Consider the following 14257-nt stretch of genomic DNA (forward strand, 5'->3'; position numbering starts at 1 on the left):
TAAGAAGTGTTTTAGTGTTTTAACCATGTTACGTTATTACAGTAAGAAGTGGTTTAGTGTTTTAACCATGTTAAGTTGTTACAGTAAGAAGTGCTTTTGTGTTTTAACCATGTTAAGTTGTTACAGTAAGAAGTGGTTTAGTGTTTTAACCAAGTTAAGTTGTTACAGTAAGAAGTGGTTTTGTGTTTTAACCATGTTAAGTTGATTCATTAAGAAGTGGTTTTGTGTTTTAACCATGTTAAGTTGTTCCAGTAAGAAGTGGTTTTGTGTTTTAACCATGTTAAGTTGTTACAGTAATAAGTGGTTTTGTGTTTTAACCATGGTCAGTTGTTACAGTAAGAAGTGGTTTAGTGTTTTAACCATGTTAAGTTGTTACAGTAATAAGTGGTTTTGTGTTTTAACCATGGTAAGTTGTTACAGTAAGAAGTGGTTTAGTGTTTTAACCATGTTAAGTTGATTCAGTAAGAAGTGGTTTAGTGTTTTAACCATGTTAAGTTGTTACAGTAAGAAGTGGTTTTGTGTTTTAACCATGTTAAGTTGTTCCAGTAAGAAGTAGTTTAGTGTTTTCACCATGTTAAGTTGTTCCAGTAAGAAGTGGTTTAGTGTTTTAACCATGTTAAGTTGTTAGAGTAAGAAGTGCTTTTGTGTTTTAACCATGTTAAGTTGATTCATTAAGAAGTGGTTTAGTGTTTTAACCATGTTAAGTTGTTACAGTAAGAAGTGGTTTAGTGTTTTAACCATGTTAAGTTGTTACAGTAATAAGTGGTTTTGTGTTTTAACCATGTTAAGTTGTTACAGTAAGAAGTGGTTTAGTGTTTTAACCATGTTAAGTTGATTCAGTAAGAAGTGGTTTAGTGTTTTAACCATGTTAAGTTGTTACAGTAAGAAGTGGTTTAGTGTTTTAACCATGTTAAGTTGTTCCAGTAAGAAGTAGTTTAGTGTTTTCACCATGTTAAGTTGTTCCAGTAAGAAGTGGTTTAGTGTTTTAACCATGTTAAGTTGTTACAGTAAGAAGTGGTTTAGTGTTTTAACCATGTTTAAGTTGTTCCAGTAAGAAGTGGTTTAGTGTTTTAACCATGTTAAGTTGATTCATTAAGAAGTGGTTTTGGGTTTTAACCATGTTAAGTTGTTCCAGTAAGAAGTGGTTTAGTGTTTTAACCATGTTAAGCTGTTACAGTAAGAAGTGGTTTAGTGTTTTAACCATGTTAAGTTGTTACAGTAAGAAGTGGTTTAGTGTTTTAACCATGTTAAGTTGTTCCAGTAAGAAGTGGTTTAGTGTTTTAACCATGTTAAGTTGTTACAGTAAGAAGTGGTTTAGTGTTTTAACCATGTTAAGTTGATTCAGTAAGAAGTGGTTTAGTGTTTTAACCATGTTAAGTTGTTACAGTAAGAAGTGGTTTTGTGTTTTAACAATGTTAAGTTGTTCCAGTAAGAAGTAGTTTAGTGTTTTCACCATGTTAAGTTGTTCCAGTAAGAAGTGGTTTAGTGTTTTAACCATGTTAAGTTGTTACAGTAAGAAGTGTTTTAGTGTTTTAACCATGTTTAAGTTGTTACAGTAAGAAGTGTTTTAGTGTTTTAACCATGTTACATTATTACAGTAAGAAGTGGTTTAGTGTTTTAACCATGTTAAGTTGTTACAGTAAGAAGTGCTTTTGTGTTTTAACCATGTTAAGTTGTTACAGTAAGAAGTGGTTTAGTGTTTTAACCAAGTTAAGTTGTTACAGTAAGAAGTGGTTTTGTGTTTTAACCATGTTAAGTTGATTCATTAAGAAGTGGTTTTGTGTTTTAACCATGTTAAGTTGTTCCAGTAAGAAGTGGTTTTGTGTTTTAACCATGTTAAGTTGTTACAGTAATAAGTGGTTTTGTGTTTTAACCATGGTCAGTTGTTACAGTAAGAAGTGGTTTAGTGTTTTAACCATGTTAAGTTGTTACAGTAATAAGTGGTTTTGTGTTTTAACCATGGTAAGTTGTTACAGTAAGAAGTGGTTTAGTGTTTTAACCATGTTAAGTTGATTCAGTAAGAAGTGGTTTAGTGTTTTAACCATGTTTAAGTTGTTACAGTAAGAAGTGTTTTAGTGTTTTAACCATGTTACGTTATTACAGTAAGAAGTGGTTTAGTCTTTTAACCATGTTAAGTTGTTACAGTAAGAAGTGCTTTTGTGTTTTAACCATGTTAAGTTGTTACAGTAAGAAGTGGTTTAGTGTTTTAACCAAGTTAAGTTGTTACAGTAAGAAGTGGTTTTGTGTTTTAACCATGTTAAGTTGATTCATTAAGAAGTGGTTTTGTGTTTTAACCATGTTAAGTTGTTCCAGTAAGAAGTGGTTTTGTGTTTTAACCATGTTAAGTTGTTACAGTAATAAGTGGTTTTGTGTTTTAACCATGGTCAGTTGTTACAGTAAGAAGTGGTTTAGTGTTTTAACCATGTTAAGTTGTTACAGTAATAAGTGGTTTTGTGTTTTAACCATGGTAAGTTGTTACAGTAAGAAGTGGTTTAGTGTTTTAACCATGTTAAGTTGATTCAGTAAGAAGTGGTTTAGTGTTTTAACCATGTTAAGTTGTTACAGTAAGAAGTGGTTTTGTGTTTTAACCATGTTAAGTTGTTCCAGTAAGAAGTAGTTTAGTGTTTTCACCATGTTAAGTTGTTCCAGTAAGAAGTGGTTTAGTGTTTTAACCATGTTAAGTTGTTACAGTAAGAAGTGCTTTTGTGTTTTAACCATGTTAAGTTGATTCATTAAGAAGTGGTTTAGTGTTTTAACCATGTTAAGTTGTTACAGTAAGAAGTGGTTTAGTGTTTTAACCATGTTAAGTTGTTACAGTAATAAGTGGTTTTGTGTTTTAACCATGTTAAGTTGTTACAGTAAGAAGTGGTTTAGTGTTTTAACCATGTTAAGTTGATTCAGTAAGAAGTGGTTTAGTGTTTTAACCATGTTAAGTTGTTACAGTAAGAAGTGGTTTAGTGTTTTAACCATGTTAAGTTGTTCCAGTAAGAAGTAGTTTAGTGTTTTCACCATGTTAAGTTGTTCCAGTAAGAAGTGGTTTAGTGTTTTAACCATGTTAAGTTGTTACAGTAAGAAGTGGTTTAGTGTTTTAACCATGTTTAAGTTGTTCCAGTAAGAAGTGGTTTAGTGTTTTAACCATGTTAAGTTGATTCATTAAGAAGTGGTTTTGGGTTTTAACCATGTTAAGTTGTTCCAGTAAGAAGTGGTTTAGTGTTTTAACCATGTTAAGCTGTTACAGTAAGAAGTGGTTTAGTGTTTTAACCATGTTAAGTTGTTACAATAAGAAGTGGTTTAGTGTTTTAACCATGTTAAGTTGTTCCAGTAAGAAGTGGTTTAGTGTTTTAACCATGTTAAGTTGTTACAGTAAGAAGTGGTTTAGTGTTTTAACCATGTTAAGTTGATTCAGTAAGAAGTGGTTTAGTGTTTTAACCATGTTAAGTTGTTACAGTAAGAAGTGGTTTTGTGTTTTAACCATGTTAAGCTGTTCCAGTAAGAAGTAGTTTAGTGTTTTCACCATGTTAAGTTGTTCCAGTAAGAAGTGGTTTAGTGTTTTAACCATGTTAAGTTGTTACAGTAATAAGTGTTTTAGTGTTTTAACCATGTTTAAGTTGTTACAGTAAGAAGTGTTTTAGTGTTTTAACCATGGTACGTTATTACAGTAAGAAGTGGTTTAGTGTTTTAACCATGTTAAGTTGTTACAGTAAGAAGTGCTTTTGTGTTTTAACCATGTTAAGTTGTTACAGTAAGAAGTGGTTTAGTGTTTTAACCAAGTTAAGTTGTTACAGTAAGAAGTGGTTTTGTGTTTTAACCATGTTAAGTTGATTCATTAAGAAGTGGTTTTGTGTTTTAACCATGTTAAGTTGTTCCAGTAAGAAGTGGTTTTGTGTTTTAACCATGTTAAGTTGTTACAGTAATAAGTGGTTTTGTGTTTTAACCATGGTCAGTTGTTACAGTAAGAAGTGGTTTAGTGTTTTAACCATGTTAAGTTGTTACAGTAATAAGTGGTTTTGTGTTTTAACCATGTTAAGTTGTTACAGTAAGAAGTGGTTTAGTGTTTTAACCATGTTAAGTTGATTCAGTAAGAAGTGGTTTAGTGTTTTAACCATGTTTAAGTTGTTACAGTAAGAAGTGTTTTAGTGTTTTAACCATGTTACGTTATTACAGTAAGAAGTGGTTTAGTGTTTTAACCATGTTAAGTTGTTACAGTAAGAAGTGCTTTTGTGTTTTAACCATGTTAAGTTGTTACAGTAAGAAGTGGTTTAGTGTTTTAACCAAGTTAAGTTGTTACAGTAAGAAGTGGTTTTGTGTTTTAACCATGTTAAGTTGTTACAGTAATAAGTGGTTTTGTGTTTTAACCATGGTCAGTTGTTACAGTAAGAAGTGGTTTAGTGTTTTAACCATGTTAAGTTGTTACAGTAATAAGTGGTTTTGTGTTTTAACCATGGTAAGTTGTTACAGTAAGAAGTGGTTTAGTGTTTTAACCATGTTAAGTTGATTCAGTAAGAAGTGGTTTAGTGTTTTAACAATGTTTAAGTTGTTACAGTAAGAAGTGTTTTAGTGTTTTAACCATGTTACGTTATTACAGTAAGAAGTGGTTTAGTGTTTTAACCATTTTAAGTTGTTACAGTAAGAAGTGCTTTTGTGTTTTAACCATGTTAAGTTGTTACAGTAAGAAGTGGTTTAGTGTTTTAACCATGTTAAGTTGTTACAGTAAGAAGTGGTTTTGTGTTTTAACCATGTTAAGTTGTTACAGTAAGAAGTGGTTTAGTGTTTTAACCATCAATCAATTTCAATCAATCAATTTTATTTTATATAGCCCTTCTTACATCAGCTAATATCTCGAAGTGCTGTACAGAAACCCAGCCTAAAACCCCAAACAGCTAGTAATGCAGGTGTAGAAGCACGGTGGCTAGGAAAAACTCCCTAGAAAGGCAAAACCTAGGAAGAAACCTAGAGAGGAACCAGGCTATGAGGGGTGGCCAGTCCTCTTCTGGCTGTGCCGGGTGGAGATTATAACAGAACCATGCCAAGATGTTCAAAAATGTTCATAAGTGACAAGCATGGTCAAATAATAATCAGGAATAAATCTCAGTTGGCTTTTCATAGCCGATCATTAGAGTTTAAAACAGCAGGTCTGGGACAGGTAGGGGTTCCATAACCGCAGGCAGAACAGTTTAAACTGGAATAGCAGCAAGGCCAGGCGGACTGGGGATAGCAAGGAGTCACCACGGCCGGTAGTCCCGACGTATGGTCCTAGGGCTCAGGTCTCTCAGTTGGCTTTTCATAGCCGATCATTTAGAGTTGAAAACAGCAGGTCTGGGACAGGTAGGGGTTTCGTAGCCGCAGGCAGAACAGTTGAAACTGGAATAGCAGCAAGGCCAGGCGGACTGGGGGCAGCAGGGTGTCATCATGCCCGGTAGTCCTGACGTATGGTCCTAGGGCTCAGGTTCTCAGAGAGAAAGAGAGAACGAGAGAATTAGAGAGAGCATACTTAAATTCACACAGGACACTGGATAAGACAGGAGAAGTACTCCAGGTATAACCAACTAACCCCAGCCCCCCGACACATAAACTACTGCAGCATAAATACTGGAGGCTGAGACAGGAGCGGTCCGGAGACACTGTGGCCCCATCCGAAGAAACCCCCGGACAGGGCCAAACAGGAAGGATATAACCCCACCCACTCCGCCAAAGCACAGCCCCCGCACCACTAGAGGGATATCCCCAACCACCAACTTACAATCCTGAGACAAGGCCGAGTATAGCCCACAGAGGTCTCCACCACAGCACAAACCAAGGGGGGGGGGGCGCCAACCCAGACAGGAAGATCACGTCAGTAACTCAACCCACTCAAGTGACGCACCCCTCCCAGGGACGGCATGAAAGAGCACCAGCAGGCCAGTGACTCAGCCCCTGCAACAGGGTTAGAGGCAGAGAACCCCAGTGGAGAGGGGAACCGGCCCGGCAGAGACAGCAAGGGCTGTTCGTTGCTCCAGCCTTTCCGTTCACCTTCACACTCCTGGGCCAGACTACACTCAATCATATGACCTACTGAAGAGATAAGTCTTCAGTAAAGACTTAAAGGTTGAGACCGAGTCTGCGTCTCTCACATGGGTAGGCAGACTGTTCCATAGAAATGGAGATCTATAGGAGAAAGCCCTGCCTCCCGCTGTTTGCTTAGAAATTCTAGGGACAATTAGGAGGCCTGCGTCTTGTGACCGTAGCGTACGTATTGGTATGTACGGCAGGACCAACTCGGAAAGATAGGTAGGAGCAAGCCCATGTAACGCTTTATAGGTTAACAGTAAAACCTTGAAATCAGCCCTTGCCTTAACAGGAAGCCAGTGTAGGGAAGCTAGCACTGGAGTAATATGATCAAATTTCTTGGTTCTAGTCAGGATTCTAGCAGCCGTATTTAGCACTAACTGAAGTTTATTTAGTGCTTTATCCGGGTAGCCGGAAAATAGAGCATTGCAGTAGTCTAATCTAGAAGTAACAAATGCATGGATTAATTTTTGTGCATCATTTTTGGACAGAAAATTTCTGATTTTTGCAATGTTACGTAGATGGAAAAAAGCTGTCCTTGAAACAGTCTTGATATGTTCGTCAAAAGAGAGATCAGGGTCAAGAGTAACGCCTAGGTCCTTCACAGTTTTATTTGAGACGACTTTACAACCATCAAGATGAATTGTCAGATTTAACAGAAGATCTCTTTGTTTCTTGGGACCTAGAACAAGCATCTCTGTTTTGTCCGAGTTTAAAAGTAAAAAGTTTTCAGCCATCCACTTCCTTATGTCTGAAACACAGGCTTCTAGCGAGGGCAATTTTGGGGCTTCACCATGCTTCATTGAAATGTACAGCTGTGTGTCATCCGCATAGCAGTGAAAGTTAACATTATGTTTTCGAATAACATCCCCAAGAGGTAAAATATATAGTGAAAACAATAGTGGTCCTAAAACGGAACCTTGAGGAACACCGAAATGTACAGTTGATTTGTCGGAGGACAGACCATTCACAGAGACAAACTGATATCTTTCCGACAGGTAGGATCTAAACCAGGCCAGAACTTGTCCGTGTAGACCAATTTGGGTTTCCAGTCTCTCCAAAAGAATGTGGTGATCGATGGTGTCAAAGGCAGCACTAAGGTCTAGTAGCACGAGGACAGATGCAGAGCCTCGGTCTGACGCCATTAAAAGGTCATTTACCACCTTCACAAGTGCAGTCTCAGTGCTATGATGGGGTCTAAAACCAGACTGAAGCATTTCGTATACATTGTTTGTCTTCAGAAAGGCAGTGAGTTGCTGCGCAACAGCTTTTTCTAAAATTTTTGAGAGGAATGGAAGATTCGATATAGGCCGATAGTTTTTTATATTTTCCGGGTCAAGGTTTGGCTTTTTCAAGAGAGGCTTTATCACTGCCACTTTTAGTGAGTTTGGTACACATCCGGTGGATAGAGAGCTGTTTATTATGTTCAACATAGGAGGGCCAAGCACAGGAAGCAGCTCCTTCAGCAGTTTAGTAGGAATAGGATCCAGTATGCAGCTTGAAGGTTTAGAGGCCATGATTATTTTCATCATTGTGTCAAGAGATATAGTATTAAAACACTTAAGTGTCTCTCCCGATCCCAGGCCCTCGCAGAGCTGTGCAGATCCAGGACAGCTAAGCCCTGGAGGAATACGCAGATTCAAAGAGGAGTCCGTAATTTGCTTTCTAATGGTCATGATCTTTTCCTCAAAGAAGTTCATGAATTTATCACTGCTGAAGTGAAAACCATCCTCTCTTGGGGAATGCTGCTTTTTAGTTAGCTTTGCAACAGTATCAAAAAGAAATTTTGGATTGTTCTTATTTTCCTCGATTAATTTGGAAAAGTAGGATGATCGAGCAGCAGTGAGGGCTCTTCGGTACTGCACGGTACTGTCTTTCCAAGCTAGTCGGAAGACTTCCAGTTTGGTGTGGCGCCATTTCCGTTCCAATTTCCTGGAAGCTTGCTTCAAAGCTCGGGTATTTTCTGTATACCAGGGAACTAGTTTCTTATGACAAATGTTTTTCGTTTTTAGGGGTGCAACTGCATCTAGGGTATTGCGCAAGGTTAAATTTAGTTCCTCAGTTAAGTGGTTAACTGATTTTTGTCCTCTGACGTCCTTGGGTAGGCAGAAGGAGTCTGGAAGGGCATCAATGAATTTTTGTGTTGTCTGAGAATTTATAGCACGACTTTTGATGCTCCTTGGTTGGGGTCTGAGCAGATTATTTGTTGCGATTGCAAACGTAATAAAATGGTGGTCCGATAGTCCAGGATTTTGTGGAAAAACATTAAGATCTACAACATTTATTCCATGGGACAAAACTAGGTCCAGAGTATGACTGTGGCAGTGAGTAGGTCCAGAGACATGTTGGACAAAACCCACTGAGTCGATAATGGCTCCGAAGGACTTTTGGAGTGGGTCTGTGGACTTCTCCATGTGAATATTAAAATCACCAAAAATTAGAATATGATCTGCTATGACTACAAGGTCTGATAGGAATTCAGGAAACTCAGAGAGGAACGCTGTATATGGCCCAGGAGGCCTGTAAACAGTAGCTATAAAAAGTGATTGAGTAGGCTGCATAGATTTCATGACTAGAAGCTCGAAAGATGAAAACGTCATTTTTTTTTTTGTAAATTGAAATTTGCTATCGTAAATGTTAGCAACACCTCCGCCTTTGCGGGATGCACGGGGAATATGGTCACTAGTGTAACCAGGAGGTGAGGCCTCATTTAACACAGCAAATTCATCAGGCTTAAGCCATGTTTCAGTCAGGCCAATCACATCAAGATTATGATCAGTGATTAGTTCATTGACTATGACTGCCTTTGAAGTGAGGGATCTAACATTAAGTAACCCTATTTTGAGATGTGAGGTATCACGATCTCTTTCAATAATGGCAGGAATGGAGGAGGTCTTTATCCTAATAAGATTGCTAGGGTGAACACCACCATGTTTAGTTTTGCCCAACCTAGGTCGAGGCACAGACACAGTCTCAATGGGTATGGCTGAGCTGACTACACTGACTATGCTATTGGCAGACTCCACTAAGCTGGCAGGTTGGCTAACAGCCTGCTGCCTGGCCTGCACCCTATTTCACTGTGGGGCTAAAGGAGTTAGTTGTTCCAGTAAGAAGTAGTTTAGTGTTTTCACCATGTTAAGTTGTTCCAGTAAGAAGTGGTTTAGTGTTTTAACCATGTTAAGTTGTTACAGTAAGAAGTGTTTTAGTGTTTTAACCATGTTAAGTTGATTCATTAAGAAGTGGTTTAGTGTTTTAACCATGTTAAGTTGTTACATTAAGAAGTGTTTTAGTGTTTTAACCATGTTTAAGTTTTTACAGTAAGAAGTGTTTTAGTGTTTTAACCATGTTACGTTATTACAGTAAGAAGTGGTTTAGTGTTTTAACCATGTTAAGTTGTTACAGTAATAAGTGGTTTTGTGTTTTAACCATGTTAAGTTGTTACAGTAAGAAGTGATTTAGTGTTTTAACCATGTTAAGTTGATTCAGTAAGAAGTGATTTAGTGTTTTAACCATGTTAAGTTGTTACAGTAAGAAGTGGTTTAGTGTTTTAACCATGTTAAGTTTTTCCAGTAAGAAGTAGTTTAGTGTTTTCACCATGTTAAGTTGTTCCAGTAAGAAGTGGTTTAGTGTTTTAACCATGTTAAGTTGTTACAGTAAGAAGTGTTTTAGTGTTTTAACCATGTTAAGTTGATTCATTAAGAAGTGGTTTTGTGTTTTAACCATGTTAAGTTGTTCCAGTAAGAAGTGGTTTTGTGTTTTAACCATGTTAAGTTGTTACAGTAATAAGTGGTTTTGTGTTTTAACCATGGTCAGTTGTTACAGTAAGAAGTGGTTTAGTGTTTTAACCATGTTAAGTTGTTACAGTAATAAGTGGTTTTGTGTTTTAACCATGGTAAGTTGTTACAGTAAGAAGTGGTTTAGTGTTTTAACCATGTTAAGTTGATTCAGTAAGAAGTGGTTTAGTGTTTTAACCATGTTAAGTTGTTACAGTAAGAAGTGGTTTTGTGTTTTAACCATGTTAAGTTGTTCCAGTAAGAAGTAGTTTAGTGTTTTCACCATGTTAAGTTGTTCCAGTAAGAAGTGGTTTAGTGTTTCAACCATGTTAAGTTGTTACAGTAAGAAGTGCTTTTGTGTTTTAACCATGTTAAGTTGATTCATTAAGAAGTGGTTTAGTGTTTTAACCATGTTAAGTTGTTACAGTAAGAAGTGGTTTAGTGTTTTAACCATGTTAAGTTGTTACAGTAATAAGTGGTTTTGTGTTTTAACCATGTTAAGTTGTTACAGTAAGAAGTGGTTTAGTGTTTTAACCATGTTAAGTTGATTCAGTAAGAAGTGGTTTAGTGTTTTAACCATGTTAAGTTGTTACAGTAAGAAGTGGTTTAGTGTTTTAACCATGTTAAGTTGTTCCAGTAAGAAGTAGTTTAGTGTTTTCACCATGTTAAGTTGTTCCAGTAAGAAGTGGTTTAGTGTTTTAACCATGTTAAGTTGTTACAGTAAGAAGTGGTTTAGTGTTTTAACCATGTTTAAGTTGTTCCAGTAAGAAGTGGTTTAGTGTTTTAACCATGTTAAGTTGATTCATTAAGAAGTGGTTTTGGGTTTTAACCATGTTAAGTTGTTCCAGTAAGACGTGGTTTAGTGTTTTAACCATGTTAAGCTGTTACAGTAAGAAGTGGTTTAGTGTTTTAACCATGTTAAGTTGTTACAGTAATAAGTGGTTTAGTGTTTTAACCATGTTAAGTTGTTCCAGTAAGAAGTGGTTTAGTGTTTTAACCATGTTAAGTTGTTACAGTAAGAAGTGGTTTAGTGTTTTAACCATGTTAAGTTGATTCAGTAAGAAGTGGTTTAGTGTTTTAACCATGTTAAGTTGTTACAGTAAGAAGTGGTTTTGTGTTTTAACCATGTTAAGTTGTTCCAGTAAGAAGTAGTTTAGTGTTTTCACCATGTTAAGTTGTTCCAGTAAGAAGTGGTTTAGTGTTTTAACCATGTTAAGTTGTTACAGTAAGAAGTGTTTTAGTGTTTTAACCATGTTTAAGTTGTTACAGTAAGAAGTGTTTTAGTGTTTTAACCATGTTACGTTATTACAGTAAGAAGTGGTTTAGTGTTTTAACCATGTTAAGTTGTTACAGTAAGAAGTGCTTTTGTGTTTTAACCATGTTAAGTTGTTACAGTAAGAAGTGGTTTAGTGTTTTAACCATTTTAAGTTGTTACAGTAAGAAGTGCTTTTGTGTTTTAACCATGTTAAGTTGTTACAGTAAGAAGTGGTTTAGTGTTTTAACCATGTTAAGTTGTTACAGTAAGAAGTGGTTTTGTGTTTTAACCATGTTAAGTTGTTACAGTAAGAAGTGGTTTAGTGTTTTAACCATGTTAAGTTGTTCCAGTAAGAAGTAGTTTAGTGTTTTCACCATGTTAAGTTGTTCCAGTAAGAAGTGGTTTAGTGTTTTAACCATGTTAAGTTGTTACAGTAAGAAGTGTTTTAGTGTTTTAACCATGTTAAGTTGATTCATTAAGAAGTGGTTTAGTGTTTTAACCATGTTAAGTTGTTACATTAAGAAGTGTTTTAGTGTTTTAACCATGTTTAAGTTTTTACAGTAAGAAGTGTTTTAGTGTTTTAACCATGTTACGTTATTACAGTAAGAAGTGGTTTAGTGTTTTAACCATGTTAAGTTGTTACAGTAATAAGTGGTTTTGTGTTTTAACCATGTTAAGTTGTTACAGTAAGAAGTGATTTAGTGTTTTAACCATGTTAAGTTGATTCAGTAAGAAGTGATTTAGTGTTTTAACCATGTTAAGTTGTTACAGTAAGAAGTGGTTTAGTGTTTTAACCATGTTAAGTTTTTCCAGTAAGAAGTAGTTTAGTGTTTTCACCATGTTAAGTTGTTCCAGTAAGAAGTGGTTTAGTGTTTTAACCATGTTAAGTTGTTACAGTAAGAAGTGTTTTAGTGTTTTAACCATGTTAAGTTGATTCATTAAGAAGTGGTTTTGTGTTTTAACCATGTTAAGTTGTTCCAGTAAGAAGTGGTTTTGTGTTTTAACCATGTTAAGTTGTTACAGTAATAAGTGGTTTTGTGTTTTAACCATGGTCAGTTGTTACAGTAAGAAGTGGTTTAGTGTTTTAACCATGTTAAGTTGTTACAGTAATAAGTGGTTTTGTGTTTTAACCATGGTAAGTTGTTACAGTAAGAAGTGGTTTAGTGTTTTAACCATGTTAAGTTGATTCAGTAAGAAGTGGTTTAGTGTTTTAACCATGTTAAGTTGTTACAGTAAGAAGTGGTTTTGTGTTTTAACCATGTTAAGTTGTTCCAGTAAGAAGTAGTTTAGTGTTTTCACCATGTTAAGTTGTTCCAGTAAGAAGTGGTTTAGTGTTTCAACCATGTTAAGCTGTTACAGTAAGAAGTGCTTTTGTGTTTTAACCATGTTAAGTTGATTCATTAAGAAGTGGTTTAGTGTTTTAACCATGTTAAGTTGTTACAGTAAGAAGTGGTTTAGTGTTTTAACCATGTTAAGTTGTTACAGTAATAAGTGGTTTTGTGTTTTAACCATGTTAAGTTGTTACAGTAAGAAGTGGTTTAGTGTTTTAACCATGTTAAGTTGATTCAGTAAGAAGTGGTTTAGTGTTTTAACCATGTTAAGTTGTTACAGTAAGAAGTGGTTTAGTGTTTTAACCATGTTAAGTTGTTCCAGTAAGAAGTAGTTTAGTGTTTTCACCATGTTAAGTTGTTCCAGTAAGAAGTGGTTTAGTGTTTTAACCATGTTAAGTTGTTACAGTAAGAAGTGGTTTAGTGTTTTAACCATGTTTAAGTTGTTCCAGTAAGAAGTGGTTTAGTGTTTTAACCATGTTAAGTTGATTCATTAAGAAGTGGTTTTGGGTTTTAACCATGTTAAGTTGTTCCAGTAAGAAGTGGTTTAGTGTTTTAACCATGTTAAGCTGTTACAGTAAGAAGTGGTTTAGTGTTTTAACCATGTTAAGTTGTTACAGTAATAAGTGGTTTAGTGTTTTAACCATGTTAAGTTGTTACAGTAAGAAGTGGTTTAGTGTTTTAACCATGTTAAGTTGTTCCAGTAAGAAGTAGTTTAGTGTTTTCACCATGTTAAGTTGTTCCAGTAAGAAGTGGTTTAGTGTTTTAACCATGTTAAGTTGTTACAGTAAGAAGTGGTTTAGTGTTTTAACCATGTTAAGTTGATTCAGTAAGAAGTGGTTTAGTGTTTTAACCATGTTAAGTTGATTCAGTAAGAAGTGGTTTAGTGTTTTAACAATGTTTAAGTTGTTACAGTAAGAAGTGTTTTAGTGTTTTAACCATGTTACGTTATTACAGTAAGAAGTGGTTTAGTGTTTTAACCATTTTAAGTTGTTACAGTAAGAAGTGCTTTTGTGTTTTAACCATGTTAAGTTGTTACAGTAAGAAGTGGTTTAGTGTTTTAACCATGTTAAGTTGTTACAGTAAGAAGTGCTTTTGTGTTTTAACCATGTTAAGTTGTTACAGTAAGAAGTGGTTTAGTGTTTTAACCATGTTAAGTTGTTACAGTAAGAAGTGCTTTTGTGTTTTAACCATGTTAAGTTGTTACAGTAAGAAGTGGTTTAGTGTTTTAACCATTTTAAGTTGTTACAGTAAGAAGTGCTTTTGTGTTTTAACCATGTTAAGTTGTTACAGTAAGAAGTGGTTTAGTGTTTTAACCATGTTAAGTTGTTACAGTAAGAAGTGGTTTTGTGTTTTAACCATGTTAAGTTGTTACAGTAAGAAGTGGTTTAGTGTTTTAACCATGTTAAGTTGTTCCAGTAAGAAGTAGTTTAGTGTTTTCACCATGTTAAGTTGTTCCAGTAAGAAGTGGTTTAGTGTTTTAACCATGTTAAGTTGTTACAGTAAGAAGTGTTTTAGTGTTTTAACCATGTTAAGTTGATTCATTAAGAAGTGGTTTAGTGTTTTAACCATGTTAAGTTGTTACATTAAGAAGTGTTTTAGTGTTTTAACCATGTTTAAGTTTTTACAGTAAGAAGTGTTTTAGTGTTTTAACCATGTTACGTTATTACAGTAAGAAGTGGTTTAGTGTTTTAACCATGTTAAGTTGTTACAGTAATAAGTGGTTTTGTGTTTTAACCATGTTAAGTTGTTACAGTAAGAAGTGATTTAGTGTTTTAACCATGTTAAGTTGATTCAGTAAGAAGTGATTTAGTGTTTTAACCATGTTAAGTTGTTACAGTAAGAAGTGGTTTAGT

This window comes from Coregonus lavaretus (assembly GCF_964263955.1).
Source record: "Coregonus lavaretus genome assembly, chromosome: 24".
NCBI lineage: Eukaryota > Metazoa > Chordata > Actinopteri > Salmoniformes > Salmonidae > Coregonus > Coregonus lavaretus.